Below are 18,414 nucleotides of genomic sequence, written 5' to 3'. Positions count from 1 at the left end.
CGTGTCTGTCCCTGGTGTGCGTGTGTGTGCACATGAGTGTGTGTGTGTGTGTGCGTGTGTGTGTGTGTGTGTGAGAGAGAGAGAGAGAGAGAGTGACAGAGAGAGAGAGGGAAAGGGCGGGAGGGAGGGAGGGAGAGAGATGGAGAGAGAGATTGCTGCAGAAGCCTTCCAAACAATAGGGCTCTCGTAGAAAGCAAACCAGAAGAAAAGGCAGTGCAAGGTGAACTCCGAATTCCCTGGGGTCTTAGAAACCTGCAGATTCAGGAGTGCTTAGAAGATTTCTTCCCAGACAGCATCAACCCCTCCCATAGGTGTGGCACACACAGGGCATCTCTAGTATTATGGTAGGTCCCACAAAGTCAGATAAGGGACTTCTTACTTGCTTGGCAAACAGAATGCACTTTCAAGAAGACACAGGATGAGAAATATAAAACTGGTGCAGCCTTTATGGAAAAAGAGTATAGAGGCTCCTCAAATAATTAAAAACAGAACCAACATATAATCCAACAGACCCAGTTCTGGGCATTTATCCAAAGGAAATGAAACCAGGATCTTTGGAGCACCTGGGTGGCTCAGCTGGTTAAGCATCTGACTTTGGCTCACATCGTGATCTCACCACGGTCCATGAGTTCGAGCCCTACATCAGGCTCTGTGCTGACAACTTGAAGCCTGGAGCCTGCTTCAGATTCTGTGTCTCCCTCCCTTTCTGCCCTTCCCCCACTCATTCTCTCTCTCTCTCTCACTCTCTCTCTCTCAAAAATAAATGAATAAAACATTGAAAAAAATTTTTAATAAACAAACTTGAAACCAGGATCTTCATTGCCACATTATTCACAATAGCCAAGAAATGGAAATGACTTCATGGTTCAATGATGGATGAATGGATAAAGGACATCTTGTATATACATACAACGGACTATTATTCAGCCTCAAAAAAAGAAAGATCCCACCATTTGCAACAGCATGGATAGACCTGGAGGGCATCAATCAGGCTAAGTGAAATGAGCCACAGACAGAAAGACAAATACTGTACCGTCTCACTTATATGTGGAATTGTAAAAAGTCAAGCTCATAGAAGCAGACAGTAGAGAAGTAGCTGTGCCAGGGGTAAGGAGGTGAGGGAGACGAGGAGATGATGGTCTGAAGGCACCGAGTTTCAGCTACGCAAGACAAGCACGTTCAGGACACAGCATCGCACCTGCGGCTAACAATGCAATGTTGTAAGTTTAAAATTTGCGAAGAGGGTAGATCTTATATTCAATGTTCTTACCACAAAAAAAAAAAAAGAATAAAATTAGAATACGAAAAGGAAAGAGCACAGGAGGAAACTGTAGGAGATGATGGATATGCATGGCCGTGATGGTGATGGTTTCACAGGTATGTACTGATCAGCCCAAACTCATGGAGTTAAATATATTATATAGGTATGCTTTTTCCCAGGTCAATCATCCTTCGATAACACAGCTCAAAAAAAACCCTCACGAGAAACAGTGTTCCTAAGTAAGTAAGTCAGAATGCTAACACACACACACACACACACACACACACACACACACACACACACAAGCACACGCCTAAATAAGCAGAGAAGAACTCTCACGTCCAACACTGTACGCAGTCCTGGACATGGTTGAGCCAGGTCCGAGAGGACCGGACAGCCTCTCTTCTACCATGTCCCACCTCAGGAGGGACCCACAGCTCTGTCACGTGCACAAAACACTCACCGTGGGCCAGACGCTGATCAGCTGACACCTCCACCCGAGGGGGTGGGTGCTCTCTCCTGAAGGGGAGACAAGGCCACGGGAGAGCGGGTCTCCTGTCCAAGGTCCAACAGCCAGAACAGGGCTGGGACCCACCACTCCGGTCTGCCTCCCGAGTCGCTGCTCTCAGCCACCACGCCACATAGCTTTGAGTGTCTGCTCCCAGCGCAAAGGTAAATAATGCAGGTTAAACTGAAGTTTGCGGAGGGGCAGGGTAGTTCAGGTGAATAAGCATCCAACTCTTGATTTGGGGTCATGTTATGATCTCATGGTTAGTGAGTTCGAGTCCTGCATCAGGCTCCATGATGACAGTACAGAACCTGCTTGGGATTCTCTTTCTCCTTCTCTCTCTCTCCCTCTCAAATAAATAAACTTAAAAATCAATAAATAAACTGCACCAGTTTGCATTCCCATCAACAGTGTAAGAAGGTTCCCATTTGTCCACATCCTCGCCAGCATCTGTAGTCTCCTGATTTGTTCATTTTAGCCACTCTGACCGGCGTGAGGTGGTATCTCAGTGTGGTTTTGATTTGTATTTCCCTGATGTGATGAGGGAGCACTGGGTGTTGTATGGAAACCAATTTGACGATAAATTATATCAAAAAAAGAAAGAGAACATAGATAGATAGATAGATAGATAGATAGATAGATAGATAGATAGATAAACTGCAGTTTGTGGACAAATGAGAAAATACTGCCCCCACTCACTGCACAGGAAAACTCAGTGCTGATCCCAGAAGACAACCCCTCAACCACATACTCTTCTCTGGAAGGAAGCCTCTTGGGTCCCTTCTGCTCAACCTTTCCAATGCCCAGGCAAAGCCCCTCACCCTCCACTCACACGCCCCACTTGTCAGAAGCCACCACGACCACCTTGGAAAGTGGCCCAGGAACCACTCGTGATCTGCAGGCCGGTTTCTCAGGAGGATTTTTCCAAGCAGTGCACCAAACTGTTGACCCAGTAACATGGAGCTCCACGGCTAAAAGGGAGTCTGGTGCTGTGGCAGCTGAAGTGTCCCACACTGTTGTGCAGACATTGTTTGATTTAGTTCTCATAGCAATCCTGAAAGTAGGGATTTTTATCTCTGTTCTACGGACAAGAAAACAATGCCACAGAGATGAAGCGGCTCCTGGCTCCAAAGGACAGTGGGCTGGACCTTGACCTTGACCTTGAGCTCAGGGCACAGTGACCTTAAAATTCGGCCCCTTCAGCACATTCGTTTCCCTCCTCTGGCTCTCCAGTCTGCGCCGTCCCCTCTCCAAATGATGCAGGGCCCTGCTGTGCAGCAGTCGAGAAAGAATTCTTGCGACAGCCTCGGTGCAAAAGGGTGCTTTTATTATAGCACGGGGACAGGATCCGTGGGCAGAAAGGGCTGCGTTGTGATTGTGAGGAGGGACTAATTATATACTTTTAAGTTTGAGGGGGTGGGGGAGAGACAAGCTAAGTCTCTAAAGGGACTTCTGCAAGCGAAAGAAGAGTTATAGGATCCTGGGAGGTCTGGCTATTCTCAAGGGAAGGTTGCTTTCAGTCTCTAGCAAGGCATCAGCATTAGGGCCACCATGACTTCCTTGAGGAACGCTCTGCGTGTCTCAGGGAGTTATTTATTCAGTGGGCCGCAAGCTATAAGGAGATTCAAGCTGAGCTACATTTCCCTTGCCTTTGTTCTCCTCATCACAAAGACAGGACCCCCTCGGCACCCACCCAGTCATTCATTCAAAACGTTTCCCTGACCTTCTGATGGGTACAGGGCAGAGGTTCTCAACTGGGGGGCAGTTCCACCAGCAAGGCCCTGAGGGATTTTGGGTAGGCACGTGTGGGCACACGACCTACCACGCACGGACAGTCCCTCCCACAGCAATCCTGTCGAGGGTGAGAATCTCGGGGACGAGGTGCAGAGACTATTAAATACCAAGTAAAACCCTGCACTGTTCTGAGTGTGTTTCGTGTCTTTAACTAAGCGATCTTCAAAAGAGACTGTGAGCCTGGTGGTATTCCCATTCCATGGAAGAGGAGGGAACAGAAGCCCGCGAGGCTACTCTCATTGTTCGAGGGCTACAGGGCTGGGACTTAGACCCAAAAGTCCAGTTTCAGGGCCGACAGCTGAAACTGTTGTCCTAAGATACTGCCTGTATTCTGTGCTGGCAGCGGGAGCCAGAAAGAGCCACAGCACAGACCTGAGAACCGAGGCCAGGGTTGGACTGGGGATGTCACAGGGTGCTGCACGTGGGCAAGGGAGACCCAGGAAGAGCAGACACCCCAGCAGTGGGGCTGACATTATCAGGAAGGGCTCCGGGAGGAGAGAATGTCAAACTTCTGAGTTGACTTCCTCGTGGCATAAGAGGATCATGCCCTTGGAACTCCTGTGAACGTAAAATGCGATATTCTGGGTGGCAGGAAGCCTCTAAAGGGGCCCCCCTAGGCCTTATCTCCTGGTATCTATGACCTTGTGTCACCCTCCCCCAAGATCACAAAGATTCTGGCTCCCACTCTGCCTGCCCTCTCTTGCTGTCTCTGATAAGGGCTTGCTGCCCCAGGAAGAGGGCCCCATGGCAAGGGCCTGAGGGATCCCCAGCCAACAGAGGACCCTCTGAGAACTGAATCCTGCAGACCACCATTTCAGTGAACTTCAAAGGGGATCACCCTTAAGAGGATGTAGCCCCAGGCAACCGCTTCATTGTACCATGCAGAGTCCTGAGCCGGATCACCCAGAGCTTAAGCACACAGGCAGATTCGCAACCCTGTGAGATCATTAATGTTGTTGTTTTAAGCTGCTGACCTTCGAGGTAATAGGTAACTCATGCAGTGTGCCTCTGGAAGCTTCTCATGTTCATTTCACATCTTCTTGGCCTCACTGACTCTGATCCAAATCATCTCAGGGATGACCGGTTCTACTGGGGCTCCAGTAACCTCCAGTGAGTGGAGTGGAATCTGATCCCGCCTTGCCTGAGCCTCACAACGCACTCTCTCTCGCACCCCATATCCAGATGGGATATTAACCCCATCTGGAACAAACTTGTGTCCAGAACAACAAATACATGATTTCCTCTCTCCCGGCAGCCAGGATGGACAGCCTGAGATACATTTTACACTGCTTCTCAGGCACTGCCCTTGGCACCTGCAGGAATACAAAACCAGAACTGTAAAGATGGCCACCTGGCTGGCGCCCCCAGTGGCTCTCTATCCTTCCATGCTTTGCTTCCCTGACCCTCTCTCCTCCAACCTAGGATCACAACCTAGTACTGTGTGCACACAACCCTTGCCCCCAGCTCTTCTTTCTGAGTCAGTTAGGCCAGGATGAACAGTGTCTAACACAACAGAGATGCCCAATCCTTGGGAATGATCAAGCTTTCTCTCTCTGCGGCTGGGAGACCCCAACTGTTTCCCTTTTAGTTTGAAAGTTTTACAATTCCAACAATTTTTCCATTGTATGCACAGCCTCTTACCTTCACCAGAGCACACAGCAAAATGAAAGACACAAGCCCTACAATGAGCAGGGTCTGAATTACACCGAGGAAGAGTCCCTCCCAGCTCCCTCTCTCCAGCATCCATAAAGTCTCCCTCTCCCCCTTCTTGTCCTTCATGCCTTGTTGACACTCTCCAGCTTAGATGTGCTCCACCTCACCATCTGTCTCAAATTTCCAAGCCTTTGCTCATCTGCTCTCTCTGTTTTGATGAGCCTCCTATCTTCCAGTTAATTCTTAAGTATTCTTAATAACATACTTTAAGGGTCATTCTATCCAGTAACTTAGGACATCTTCCCCCAAGACACCCCATTTGGCCTACACATTGCTTCTCTGAGATTTCAGAAGTATTTCGAGTATATGTCTGCTTAAATTATTCATTTTTCTCAGAAAACACTGGAAACTGAACTATGACTGGGATGAACACTCTTTCATCTAGTACCCTAGGTGCTTCATCACTTTTTATCGAATGAATGGATGTGTTGGATAATGGAAGAAGAATGGCAAAAACTAATTTTCCCTTGAACATTTTTTGCTGACAATTTCAACATAAATCTGAAAGCTGTTCACTCCTATGTTGGAAAAGAAAAAATGGAATAAAAACACATACTCTTCTACCATTTCTATATTCAGATGACAGTTGGGTACACACACCATTGGCTCAGTTCAGCAAAGCCAACAATCTGGCCCTACTCCTTGTGCATCTGAGAGCTTGTGAAATCACCAGGTAAACATGCAGAGCAAATCTGGGGAGAGGGTGGCAAGCATTTTTCACATCCCTCCCTTTTCCTTGGCTAGGCCAGCCACCCTCACCTCCCAATAACCCACCTCCAATAAGGGCTTTATTTTCAAGAGTGAGCACATAGAACATCCAAAGCTCTGTGATCTGAGCAATGTATCTACAGATCAGGGACTTTTAAATACTTGGGAACTACTGAGATAATTTAATGACTGAATATGCTTTAAACCCATTGCGTGCACGCGCACGCACACACACACACACACACACACACACACACACACCCCAAAGATGGGAAGATCACAACCACCCAAGACAGCTCATTTAGTTTCCAGCTAGGTAATAAATAGAGAGGACATGTGATATTTCCTTTCCGAGGATACGTAAACTGGGACAAAGTCACCCAGCCACTGAGTCTCAGTTTCTACATCCATAAAATAGAAACCATAATGGGCCTGCACAGCCTCACACAATGGACAGCAATGATGATTTCAGGAAATAACATTGACAGAGCAAAACTGCAACTCTAAAGAGATTGTTTCTTCCAGTACAGACGGCTTTCCCTGCACCACCTTCCACTTGGGGTACCTGGGCATTCTGCATTCCCCACCTCCAGAAGAGGGCAGGCACCTTGGAACTGCAGACATAAAACAAGAAAAGCCAGTCCCTGGTTGTAAGTTTTGAAATAGACTTTTGAATTTAATGGGAAAGACTGTCATTTGACAGAAAAGATTTTGGACTTTCAAAAGCCTAGGAATTACAAGAAGTTCAGAATGTAATCATTTTTCCCTCTCCCCAACCTGGAAACCAGATAAAGTCTGATGGGATGAGAGCAATTTGAGAGAGACTGGAAGGGGAAGCAGAAATGACTGCACTCCCGGTCCATTCCCTGCTAAGAGTCCCCAAGCTCCTTCACCCTCAAACCCAGCTGAGTGCTCTTAATATAAAGAAAAAGTGAGAATTTCCAAATGACCTGGAGGAACCTCTGTGCAGAAAGTACCTATGTCCTCATCCCTGGGTTGAGCTTGGTGATGCAGCAGGTTCACAGAGTTCCTCAGGCACCAACTGGTGTCCTGTCAGAAGGACCTCAAAGGCTCAGAGAGCCAAGCGTGGAAGCCCTGGGGTAAGGGACAAGAGGCTGATGACTGAGGATCCCATGGGAAGACATAAACTCTAAGAATGCTGGTGAGGATAGCTGATGGTCAAGGGCGAACCACCCAGTCTCCCACCCTCAGGCCCCATCTCCACCTCTGTGGCTTTCTGCAAGTCCAAAAATTCAATCTCATTGAAGAGTGCAGAGAGATTCTGGATTTCGTTGTTACCTATGGCCAGGAAGCTAACATAGAAATGAGGTTCCACTACAGAAAAACAGCTACCTTTTTGGAAAACCTGAATTGGTGAGCTAGGTCACCATAAGGAAAGGGCCTCACCCAGTTTCTGGCCCAGAGCAGGTGTCCAATAAGTAGCAGTTCCCTCCCTGACCTTCACGCAATGCTCCACGGCTCCCAATTTAGCTATCTGTCGTGACGATTACAAAGGATTTAATCACAGAATCTTTGCACAGTGGGTAACTTTCCAGGCCAGCTCTCTCAATATAGAGTTTGGAAATCCCAGGGAGGCCAGGGCACAGCAAGGTAGCATCAGTGACAGGGCTGGGGACCCGGGTCTCTCAAATTTATGCCGACCTCCTTCCACTTCTCATGATGCTTCCCAAAGAGCAGAGCCAAAGATGACTTTGCAGGAGATCATAAGTGATCTAAGTGTCTGAAGACAGGACAAGAGGCAGTTAATTAGTGCAAAAAGCTAATTAAGGTGATATGGCCCCAGGGGCAATCCAACTGCTCTCCAGAGTCCAAGAATTAATGACAGTGATACAGTAACTTACTCTAACCCTTCAGCTCCCCGTAGGTCCATCTCCTGAACAATGGCTTCATCTACTTACTCTATCAAGTGCCTCCACTGGTTCTGGAACGTGTGGTCCCCCTTTTTGGCACAACACGCAAGACTCTCTGTTTTGGCCTCAGTGTACTTTCTTAGCCTCATTTCCCACCCAAGTCTTCCAGGGAACCTCTTCCTTCCCTTGGCCACAATATTTTCTGAGCCATACATAGCATTGCATTTTATAAATATTCTTTCTCAGGTGGCTTTTCAAAATATACTTTCTATGCATTGCTACCATGAAACCTTTGCAATGCCAGGTAGCCATAGTCTACTCCATTGATTTGCCTCTTAATTCAAAACAGTTCTGTCACAAATGCATCCCAAAGCCATGTTGGGCTGACCACATGGTCACCACTATCTTTTTTAACACTCCAAGTATTACCATTAATAATAAGATCTAGCAGCTAGTGAGTGATTATTAAGTTTCCAGGAGCTCTCCAGAGTAGTTTATACTCATGGACAAGTTGATCCTTACAATGACCTTGGAAGTGGGTGAGATTACCTGAAAATTAGGTTTGAAAAAGACTCAAGAGAAGACAAATGATTCAACCCAAGTTCAAAGAGAATAAATGAGAAGCAGAACTAGATTCCAAAGCACATACTCTTAGGCACTGTATTTCACCTACAAGCACTTACTTGCAAACATCAAATGTAGTCATTGAGAAGACAAGTATCACTCTGAGCAAGGCTCCATCAATAAGATGTGGTTGTGGAGAGAGTTGGCATAGATCCCATTCTTAAATTCACAAAACTGTTCGGAGAGAATGCAGTCTCACCCCTTGCAGGTGTACTCTCTACGGTGGCCATATTAGAATCCCCATTGTTCATGAAGACTCCACTCGTTGGATCCATTGACATTCCATTTAGAATTGCTCTGAGGCAATGGAGGAGGAAAGATGAACCAAGTCTTATTCACCCTCTTTAGAGTGGTCAGAACACAGGATTAGCACCTGCCAGGCTTCGCTTTCCATCCTGGCTTCACCTCTCACTCAACGTGGACCCTGAGCTTTCTTCACCTGAGCTTTAGCCAAATTACTTGAGACACTGTCCCAGGTGCTGAAACCACACATGAGGCTCAGTTTATGCCATCAAAGAATTCATAGGAACTAGATAAGTTTAGTACAATACGGTAAGCTCAGCAAGAAGGAACTTAAGTCTCAAGTCATACAACAAAATACTATGCCAAAAGACCAATAATCATATGAAAAATTACTCAATTTCATTTACAATCTTATAAATGCAAACTAAAATCATAAGATGATACTACTTCACACCAGAATGGCCAAGGTGAAAAAGGCAGGCAATACCAAGTGTGTGGGGAGGTACAATATAACTGAAACTGCTATATACTACTGCAGTAAGTCTGATATGACCACTTTGGAAAACTATGTACAGTATCTACTAAAACTGAATATGCAGGCACCCTGTAACAAAGCTATGAATTCTCAATAATATACCCAACAGAAATGCACATATATATATACGTGTGTGTGTGTGTGTATATATATACATATATATATATATATATATATATATATATATATTAATTAAACAGATGTAAGAATGTCTGTACCACTTCTTGTAATGCTCCAACAGTGGAGATTATACAGATCTTAGTAGAATGGGTGACTGAATTGTGGTATATTCATACTTTGGACACTGTATGGTAACAAGAATGAGATACTGCTACATACAGAAAGATGGATGAGTTGCATAATGATGTTTGAGTAAAAGAAACGAAACACAAGAGTCATACACTGTATGTCCCCATGTCTATAAAGTTCAAGAAGTCAGGACAAGTAACTACACTTGGCAGTGGTGGTGGGTAGTAATTGGAAAAACCACAAAGGGTATTCATAGGAATGTGGATGATCTTGTTTCTTGATTTGGGTACTGGTGAAACTAGATTTTTGACTTTGAGAAACTCCATTGAGATTATACAAATGTGTGTTTCAATTAGATTTTTCTTTAAGTTTCTTCCATGACACTGATGTGTTGAGATATGTCTTTTACCTTGATTTTTCCAAAAGTCATATGTTTTATCCTGAAACAAAAACTACATTTCAAAGCCTTGACCCATGAGACAAGAATTGTAACATTTACCTTCAAAAGGGGATATGATAATTAAATTGGGAAACATGCACCAACAAGTTACAGGCACAGGAAATGCTTGCATTGAGTGAGTGCATCCTATCAATGCTATTACTTCAATGGGCTCCATAGTTTAGAAAACTAGGTAGCAATATCTACTAAAACTGGACTTACGAAGATCCTATAACACAGCTATGCCAATCTAGTTGTACAATGTAGAATGTTTCGACAGGTTTATACCATTCCCTGGTAATTTCCCATATTTCGATCTCTATTGCCTTGATGTACTTTTCATTCTTGCTATAATAAACCCCTTATGCACCCCAAACTCAACCCATTATGTTGCTGCAACTGGTCTCGACTTAGGTGTTCTGTTTTCTTGCAATTCCCAGCTCATCAACCCGTTAATGTCCACACACACACCACAAGCAACCTCCTTAAAGTCCTCTCCCACTTTTTAACTCCCATACTTTGCTCCTCCAAAAACAGTAACAGCATTACTATCATCCTCAGTTGTCATTTATTGGGTATCAATCATGTGTCACACTCTGGGACACATGCCTTATATACATTAACTTATAATCCAATCTATCCCTTAAACAATATGGATACATCATGGAATGGTTTTAAAATAAACAAATTATGAAACAAATCAGCAAGGACCAAGGAAATTAGGCATCATTATCCCAGTTTTTAAATGAGGACACAGAGGCTCCAGGTGAGTAAGTAATACATCTTTCTTACAAAACTGGGAGCAGGAGGAGCTGGGGTTCAAACCAGGTCTGGTGGGTTGCCACACCAAATGTTCTATCCCAAACTAGCTCAGCCTGTCACTGAAGACTGACTGACAGATTTTCAGCATAGTGAGTCCAGACATAAAGCTGTCTCTCATGATAACCCAATCATGATTTGTCCATTTACAGTCAGGGAAACTGAGGTGGAGGTCTATTTCAGTGCCTAGGTCTTTGTATCATGTTTTACGCGATAGAGGAATCATAAAACTGGAGTTGTATGTATGCAGTGTCATTTGTAGCAGCCAAACAATCCACCTGTGTTACTTACTTTATCTTAAGAGGACACAGAATGTTCTCCTCAATTTAAAGATGTGTTAACGGGGGCTCAGAGTGGCTGTGCAGCAGTGGGACCTGGGCTTAGAACCATCAACCTTAACGATTTTATGTCAGGCTCTCTCCCGCACAAACCCACCTTCCTAAAGATTCAGATGTCAGTGAGTCCTAGCAGGGATCTCTGCCAATTCCATAACAAAGGGCTAATGGGGTCACGCTTTTCTTTTAAATTGTCAATATTTTTAGGTTTACTTTTGTTCCTGCTGTTTCGAATACAGGCTTCCATTTAACCTTCAAAACCTAATTCAAATATCTCATTCTCTCAGAAGTCTTCTCAGATCTTGTACTCCCTTATTTCCTTCAAAAAACTGTCCCCAAAGGCCTACAATGTAAGTGTCAGTAGCCAAGGTACAGAGGCTTCGATGGTGCATAAAAAGCCACCTCCCTGTTCTTCCAGTGCTTATGTTTTTAAGGGAGGCTCGCACGCATGGCTCTCAAATGCAATTTCCAACTGCAGTAAATGCTATGAGTGAAAAGTACAGGGGGCTTTCAAACCAGATTGTGGGGCACTGGATCTAGTCTCGAAGGTCAGGGAAGACATCCTCAGGCAGAGTTAATATTCTGGTATGACCTGTACTTACTTGGCTGCACTGTAATAACCCCCCTAAGTGTTTCCACAATAGTCTGTGAGTAACGCAAGGACAGTACCATGTCTCATTCAGGCCTCAAGCCCATGTCCTAGAAGCCTTGGGTGGCCCATTGTAGGTGGCTAAGGGATCTCTGTCATCCTCAGCAGTACAGCTGCTACCCTTGTGGCCGCCACCATCAGTGGAGAAAAATGTAGGGAGCGTGTGAGTGAGCGGAAGCCCCGTGTGATAACCTCTACTCAAGGGCACCTCCTTGGCACCTAAAGAAAGAAAACAGCACCTTGTTGATGGCAAAGGAATGGGAAAGCTGACTAGCTCCCACTTCTCTGAGAGGCTAATTTGCTCTCGGTACCTCCTCCCCAGCCTCTTTCACAAGCTTGGAGCAGCGGCAGCTTTCTGATAATGACTATCCACAAGTCCCACACCGTGATTGTGGTTTGCATTAAGCCTGGTTAAAACATCAGCTTACGAGGCGGGTGTGGATGCAGAGGTGTCATCCAGCCCAGAGCAGAGATCAAAGATGCCATCTTGGCACCAGAGAAAATCTGCTCACAGGTACTTCAACTTTCAGAGCTGGATTTTTTACATCTGGAAGGCTCCTTTCTGAAATCCTCTCCAATCAGCACAAACGACAAAGAAACTGATTGAGGTCTGGGAAGATCAATTCAGGACCAAGAGCAAGCAAGGGACAAAACTGAGTCCTGGGCCCCAGCTTTGCAGGTTTTAGATGCAACAGTCCTCTCACTATGCCCAGTTCTTGCATCATTTTTTTTCTCCTAGTACTTTGTAGACTTATTGCATACATTTTTTTTAAATTTTTTAAAACATTTATTCATTTTAGAGAGTGAGAGAGACAGAGCATGAGCAGGGGAGGGGCAGAGAGAGAGGGAGACACAGAATTGGAAGCAGGCTCCAGGCTCCGAGCTGTCTGCACAGAGCCCGACGCAGGGCTCGAACTCACAAACCGCGAGATCATGACCTGAGCCGAAGTTGGACGATTAACCAACTGGGCCACCCAGGCGCCCCTGCATACATTTTTTTTAAAGTTGTGGTTAAGAACACTGAACATGAGACCAACCCTCTTGACAAACGTCTAAGTGCACAATACACATCATTAACTACAGGCACAACATCGTGCAGTAGATCTCTAGAATGTATTCCTCTTACGTAACTGAAACTATACAGCCGCGGCGCAGGAAGCATGCAATTCCAGCTAAAGTAGCACTTCCTAGAGAGGAAGACTCACACGGACTGCAGATTTCGTGTAAAGTTTTCACTACTGCATTCAGTCCCTCCAGTGCCTTTGCTGCGCCCCCTCTGCCCTGTGCTGCCCTGGTTTCCATTTCCATCGGCACCGATAAGAGCAGTCGCCACTTGCTGATCACCTGCAAGCCACGCCCACTCAGACACCTGCACACACACCACCCGGAATGCTCAGAAGCACTCCACAAGGACGTGTGGCATGTGTGTTGGATACCTACTGATGCATAACAAGATCACCCTGGAACCCGCTGACTTAAAAGCCACGATTTTATTTGCTTCCCATTCAATGGATCAGGCATTAGAGCAGAGCCCAGCTTTGACTCCACATCCAGCCAGGGAGTTCTCAGTTGGGGTTGGAAGATGCAAAATGGTGCCTGGCCTCTCTGGACATGGCGTCTCTCTCCTGCTGGGCGGCCAGGGTTCAAGTTGGTGCCGGTCTCCAAGACAGAACGTTCTAGAAGGTGAGAATGGAAGCTGCGGATCTCTTCAGGCTTGGAAGATCAACAGCAGCATTTCAACCACATCCTGTTTGTCAGGTCAGTGAGAGGGCTGGCCCAGATTCCAAGGGACTCGAAAGAGATGCCGCTGGTAGAAACACCTTGCAAAAGGCAGTGTGGGATGGGAGGTATCATTACAGGCATCTTTGGAGTGTAACAGTTAGGACCGTGTTCTCTGCAATCAGACATCTTGGTTCCACCATCGGCTGTGCGTCCATGGACAAAGCCCACCTCTCTGAGTCTCACATTCCTCACCTCTAAAATGGGAATAATAGCATCTGCCTCATCAGCTTTCATAAGGGAATAAATAAAATAATGCCTAAAATGAGCTTCACGCCATGTCCCCCACACAACAAATCTCTACAAACGGTTGCTGTTTTTAGAGTGATCTTATAATTTATCATCCAATTCAGGACACTTTTGAGAGTGAAAGAGGGAGGGGCTGCTTTGTGTAATTATGTGGACACAACAGGTACACACGGGATTTATATGCACCTCCAGCTACTATCAGGGTCAATCTTTAAAAATAGCCAAAATCCAACTCAAACCGAAATGAGAAGAGATTAATGAGCTCCCCCAAGTTCATTCACTCACTCACACGCTCCCTCACACATCTGGGGAGCTCCTCCATGCCAGGTGCCGAATAAGAGAAAATGTGTCCCTGCCATGTTGAAACTTACACTCCAGTAACAGAGAAACTACCTCATCAAACAGGTAAATAATTAGTTTCCTATAATGTGGCTCTTCGTCAGGTGAACCAGGGTAAAGGAGGAGAAAATGCACTAGTGGGCACAGCTGTACCTGAAACAGATAATTCTTCCTCAATGGCTGAAATCAGTGGTCCACAGACTGTGACCCAGGGGCCTGGGCTGGTGTCTGCCTGTCCTGATAAAAATGTGTCACTGAAAGACAGCTGTACCTGTTCATTTACATATTCTTTTATGGCTGCTTTTAAGCATCAGGCGCTGGCCACAGGTCACATGGCCTGCAAATCATAAAATATTTCCTATCGAGACCTTTAGAGAAAAAATTTGCCCATCTCTGGCTTAAGCAATGCAGCCATGTAAGAAATGCATTACCATCCCTTCACTGTCACTGAAGATTCAGAGGAAGAGGGCATCATGTGTCCCGGTCACTTTTGTCATGATGCTCCTGGGCTCCTCCCAACTTCCCATTCTCGGGCTTCGAAGTTACAGCTTTATCCAAGACTAGATCCCCTTAGGTTTTCAGGGAGGCTCCACATAGTCCACAACATCAGAAAGAGAAGACACCAGTCTGAAGAGTGCCTCTCTTGGGAGGAAAAAAAGCAATCCTTCCCTGAGATCCCCAAAATGTCCCTCAGTGGCTCACCTTCCAAAACAGAGTCTCCTTGTCCTCTCTGAATCAGGCACTGGAACGGGAAGGGGACCAATACACTGGACTAACATCAATGGCAACAATCCCTAGGGCTGGGAGTGGGATTTCTCTCCCCTAAATCATTTTTGGAGGGGTACACACTTAAAACCTGGGGGCACAGGCAGGGGAGAGGACATTACACACCTGTGATGTCGGATGTGAAGAGTGACTGTGGTCAGCACAAGGGTCATAGGTACCTTTAGAAAGAGTGTTCAGAGAAGGACTCATAGGACATGACCTCCAAACACAGCCCTGAGCAGGACGGGGAGCAGCGCTTGGAAAGATCTTGTGAAAGAACTTCCAGGTACAGGGAACTGTCCTTATTCAAAATCCTTCTCTCAAAATCCTTCTTAAGCCAGGTCCAAAGCCTGCGTGGTCTCCACTGCTCCAAGTTGTCTGCAGAAACTGCTTTTCTTCAGTTACAGCCTCTCATCCCATGGTCTTCCTCAGTCTTTGATCATATCCCGCAAACCTGAGTGACCTCCTGTTTAGCCCTTCTCCCCAGCCAATCTTGGTAATTATCTCATTCTCCTCGGTATGCACTCAGGGGTGGATCCGTTTTGCCTTCTCGTCTCCTCTTAGGGTGTGAATCCTTAAGGTCAGTGACCGATTCAGACCCATACTACCCAGCAAGCGCACACAGTACATTCTTGGCGAACATCCACTGAATCAGACACCTGAGGACAGATCTATGGTTCTGCTTGTTTTAGTCTACTGGGGACCAAGGGCCCCCCGAAGACTTAACTTTCTTGAAACAGTCCAGGTACCCTATCAAAAGGCACAGAGAAGAGAAAAACAACAGAATGGTATCCATCCGAGCATCAGTTCCTGGGAGACTCTGATGGGGAGAAGTACAAAGTGAGAACAGTGAGGCAAGAGACAGGAAATAGTGTGCTGTATGTGGACAGCAAAGGGCGGAGGGCACACGCGGGGCATGTGTCTTCGTGGGTACACACGGAATATGCCACAATAAAATTAGGTATGATTTTTCCAGTGATGAAGGGCCAATGAAGAACAAACACAATTTGCTGTCTACCTATTTTATTTCAGGAATTGTGTAAGCTACTTCATATACACTTAATCCTCATCAAAAAAAGACTGTTATATAGCAGGAATCTCTATTTCATAGATGATGAAATTCATGCCCAGCAAGGTGAGGTGGCAGAGAGTCACATGGTGAGAAAATGGCAAATGCCCAAGCGGGTGACCTTTCCTCTCAGCCACACAGTTGACCAGTGCTTTAAGAATTCACTTCAGCAAGAAGAGAGAGAATATGTCTGCTGGAGAGGAAGAGATATTAGGTTGGGACACCCATTATGAGCTGTTGCAATAATCCATGGCAGAAAGGATGAAGTCTGGCTCTAGGCACTGTTACCAGAAATCAACCATACCTGGAAACGAAGCAGGTGCAGAGAGGGGAACAGGTGCAGACGATGCAAAGGCACCCCCTTGGGGAAGTGGGCTATGAGGAGACAATACCTTCTCTGCTTGTACCCCGTCACCAAATCAAAGTATCAGCAAAGCCGCCCTTGGGACTCTTTGCTCTAACTGCGGGCACACATTCTAAGCTTAGATAAGCTTTAGTCACAAGGACGAAATATTATTAGTTTAGCTGTGTTTCAGCTCCAGCTCTCACTATGAATCATGTGTGCATGAATCATAATCACCGCTCTTCATATTTTAGAAGCAAATGTACAATTTTTCTTACCCAAGGAAAAAAATTAATTGCTGTCTAAATATGAATCTAATGTTGTTTCTGAAGCTCTTGGATTTATTCAATTCTGAGCCTTCGTTTTCTTTGGGAGTAAAAATACTCAGGAAAGCTTAAAAAAAAGAGAGGCGACATATGGAGTGTCTGCCCTGCCCATGACTCTGCTCTATGCTTTTCAAAGTCAAGGTAGATGTGAGTGTTCCCATTTCATAGATGAGGAACCTGAAACTTACATAAGCAATCTATTGGCCCTGGATAACACAGCTAGTAACAAAGAGAACCTTGGGGCTCCAATTAAGGTGAGTTAGATGCCAAATATCATGCTTCTGATGCTCCCTCCCTGTCTTACGGGTGAAAGCATGAAAAAATGGTATCAGAGTGACTCCACGTTACGGTTCCTTTTTGAACATTCAAAACTGTCCGCAACGTGGCTATAACATTTGTTGCCTACCATCATCTTAGGACACTGTCTTAGCAGTTAGGAGGCTAATTATCTCTGAACCTGTCAACTCGGTATGAACTGGGGACACCAACCAAACCTGGTTCTTAGGTAATATGAAATGCATGGTTCAAGTAAGTGGGGGGTCTACACCTGTAAAGTGGAACCACTGAATGGTGGCACCAGACTGGGGCCCTCTCAGCTCCAGGACAAGCCCCAAGCAGTCTCACTGCCTGCCTCCAACCACAAGGCTGGGGCAGCACATCCCGCTCTTCCCCCTGGAGCTTCTGATCTTCCCAGTCTGAAGCCAGGCACCAGGGTCCACAGTCGGCATCCCACTGACGCCTCTTAACCACTTGGCAAGCTTAGAGTATTACCTTCATTGGATGAGGTGTGCTGTTTTACTACGTGGTGTCAGCGCTGTATTCAAATACCATAATAATACTATTATATTACTTATTAAATGCAAGAACAAATAGTAAATACTATTTATAGAATACAGCAACGATATCCAAAAATAGTTCATGTATAAAGTTTTGGAAGTTTTCACGTATTTTCAACTATACTGTGTCAAGTTTCCCTGAGAATTAAATAAATAAATCCCACAAATGAACCAAAACACATATTTGAAGGCCACCAACTGCCCTCTGGTCTGCTCTCAAAACAATCTTTCTAAATTGCAGCTTTGCTCCTGTCACTCCTTTGTTTAAAAACAAAGTTTCTACGGGCGCGTGGGTGGCTCAGTTGGTTAAGCGTCCGACTTTGGCTCAGGTCACGATCTCGCGGTCCGTGAGTTCGAGCCCCGCGTTGGGCTCTGTGCTGACAGCTCAGAGCCTGGAGCCTGTTTCAGATTCTGTGTCTCCCTCTCTCTCCGACCCTCCCCCGTTCATGCTCTGTCTCTCTCTGTCTCAAAAGTAAATAAACGTTAAAAAAAAATTTTTTTTAATAAATAAATAAAAACAAAATTTCTGTTGAGCGTCCAACTTCGGCTCAGGTCATGATCTCACGGTTCGTGGGTAAAAGCCCCATATTGGGCTCTGTGCTGACAGCTCTGAGCCTGGAGCCTGCTTCGGATTCTGTGTCTCCCTCTCTCTCTGCACTTCCTCTGCTTGCTCTCTCTTTCTCTCTCTCTCTCAAAAATAAATAAACATTAAAAAAAAAAAACTAGGGGAGACTTCAAATCTGATCCCCAGTGGAACTGGAGTAAGCCACTCCAGTCATCAGCTGCAGGCTGGGGCTCTGGATTCAGCAGATATTTCAAAACCACCTCGTTAGCTCTGCCATGCTGCCCAGAGCTATCTCAACCTCCTAATATCCTGCATTTCCTGGCCTTGGGGCCACAGCATCTGTGACAATCTATGTGCCCCACTGGCCTGCGGGGGGCGGGGTTGGAGCGGTCCCA

General features: G+C 45.7%; 1 protein-coding gene across 4 annotated transcripts in view; it reads right to left on the bottom strand.

Annotated features, from left to right (window-relative positions):
• FAM135B (family with sequence similarity 135 member B) overlaps positions 1–18,414 on the bottom strand; it is a 281,119-nt gene that overhangs the window by 210,087 nt on the left and 52,618 nt on the right. The window contains exon 1 of one of the 4 annotated variants that reach the window (XM_045453574.1): positions 8,539–8,699. The exons of the other annotated variants lie outside the window; for them this stretch is intronic. The gene's annotated coding sequence lies outside the window, so the exon portion shown is untranslated. Of the gene's footprint in view, positions 1–8,538; positions 8,700–18,414 lie in introns of those variants that run through there. 4 annotated transcript variants of the gene reach the window in all.

This window comes from Leopardus geoffroyi, chromosome C3 (assembly GCF_018350155.1).
Source record: "Leopardus geoffroyi isolate Oge1 chromosome C3, O.geoffroyi_Oge1_pat1.0, whole genome shotgun sequence".
Classification (NCBI taxonomy): Eukaryota; Metazoa; Chordata; class Mammalia; order Carnivora; family Felidae; genus Leopardus; species Leopardus geoffroyi.
This window is presented reverse-complemented; position numbering and strand designations above follow the sequence as displayed.